Source organism: Mytilus californianus, unplaced genomic scaffold (assembly GCF_021869535.1).
Source record: "Mytilus californianus isolate M0D057914Y unplaced genomic scaffold, xbMytCali1.0.p SCAF_15, whole genome shotgun sequence".
Taxonomy (NCBI): domain Eukaryota; kingdom Metazoa; phylum Mollusca; class Bivalvia; order Mytilida; family Mytilidae; genus Mytilus; species Mytilus californianus.
The window spans coordinates 2,738,213-2,740,491 of NW_026262637.1; positions in this window are offsets into that span (position 1 = coordinate 2,738,213).

The following is a 2,279-nucleotide window of genomic DNA, read 5'->3' on the forward strand; positions in this document are numbered from 1 at the left end:
CGACATGTGATTTGTTGGTGATATTTTATTGTTATTGGTATTGTTGAAATCCATGAATCGATTGTTTGTACAGTTCTCTCATTAAAAATAAATAGATACAAACATTTGTACAATTTTTGTTTGAGTTTGCTGTTTCATAGATATATACACCCATTATCTCTATTCAATTGTATACAAACTAGACGTAATTATTGTCCTTTAAGTATCGCCTGCATCTGATTTGGTAGAATGTCGGACATAAGATGCTTAAAGGTTTGAAATGTCCATGTGGCATAGATAGTTTTACATCATTATCATAAAACAATACCTGCATAAAAATGACAATTTTTTTAATTTTTTAATTTTTCAAATTATTAGAACATATTAACTTTATTTGGAGTATAGAATCATTGCAATGTATAAATTGGACATGATTTTAACCTCGCCTGGCCAAAAGGCCTTGTGAGCCTTCAATGCCACCACTTTGCCTCCATTGTCTGACCAAAAGGCCTTGTGAGCCTTCAATGCCACCACTTTGCATCCATTGTCTGACCAACAGGTTATTGTTTGTTGTCTTTGAAACTTTGTTTAAAACCTAATGCCTGACACTAGTATGTGGATTGAAGTAAAGTTTTCTGCTTCATTTATAGGATGTCTTTGAAGTTTTAAGACTCATCAACAAACATGGCCAATATGGCTTAAAATAGAATATAATGGTGAAACTGAAATATTATAATAGATAACTAGAGCAAGGAGAGAAAAAATTAACAAGGTAAAACTGTTCATTACACAGACTGTTCAAACCTGGATATATTAGAAAAACATGTTGATTTGTTTGGAATTATTGCCCCTGAAATTAACTTGGGGGGGGGGGAGGGAAACAAGACAAGGGCATGCTGTTTCCAGAGTTGGCGGGAGCAGTGGCAACAACAATATTATTTTTGTGATTAGCTTACTTGATGAAGAACCTGCGTTATACGTATGAACTATGGCACATCTCATTTCCATGGAGGTTCTTTGGCCACATTCCCCTCAGTGAGTCTTTAGGTTTGCACTCCGTCTGTTTGTCCATCTGTCAGTCCACAAATCAATTTCCCACACTTTTTTTTCTTTGTGCTTGAAGATATTGGTCAAGTCCATATATCAGATACTATAAGCAGTAGGTTTACTATATTTGGTATATGGAATGATTGTAAGGTGTACACGACTAACTGGTAAGGGTCATCCGACCTTGAACTCATTTTCATGGTTCAGTGGTCAAAGTTCAGTTTTTGAGTTTTGGTCAACTATATTTGTTGTAAAGAAATATTTTATGATGTACATGTCAGTCTCAAATGTTTTATTTGACCTTGACCTCATTTTCACGGTTCATTTCTCAGTGTTGAGTTTTTTGTGTTCTGGTCTGTTTTTCTTTAACTTTAAGCAATAGATCACCTATATTTGTTAGATGGAAGGATTTTAACGTGTATGTGTCTGTCTGGCATATATCATCTGACCTTGACCTCATTTTCATGGTTCATTAGTCAATTTTTAGTTTTCCTGGTTAAGTTTGTTTCTAAAAAACTTTAAGCAATAAGTTAGCTATATTTAGTGTATTGAATGATTGTAAGTTGTAAATGTATTTCATGCTTGGTATATATGACCTTGACCTCATTTTCTTGGATCATATTAAAGGGGTACTAGCTGTCAAATTCATGTTCACCGATTTTAATCAAATTCTAATATTTGATTTATAACAATGTAAAACATTTATCCAAACTATTTAAAGTCTAAAATAAACGATTAACAGGGCACGGGTATGAAAATACGTAGCTTCGTTTCGTGTGTTTTTAGTCTAAACCGCCATCTAATTAATTATCGAGTTGACCTCTAAAGTCATCCGATGACCATATAAGCGATGTAAACATAAATATAGATATAAATAGATTAAGCAAACTCGTGCTCTTGAATTATTCTAGGTCTATTTAATTTCATATTATAGATGAAAAATAAGTGTTTATCATCGTTTTTACCTTTGTAAGAATGATTTTCTGTGGATTGAATCAGTCAATCAAATCTTAATGATTTACCTTTGTTTAACTTTCAATGTTGACATTCTTTTCCTTTAAATAACTTTACACATACAATTCACGTGTTATCCATCTCAAGCTAAGAGGTTAAATTGAAGTTCACATGAATACGGATTCAATGAGGTCGAATAATTCACTTGCAAGTGAATAATTCATAATCAATGTATTTTAGCTTATTTTGACAAAATTGAACCATACTGGCTGCTAAAAGCGAAATATTATTTCACAATT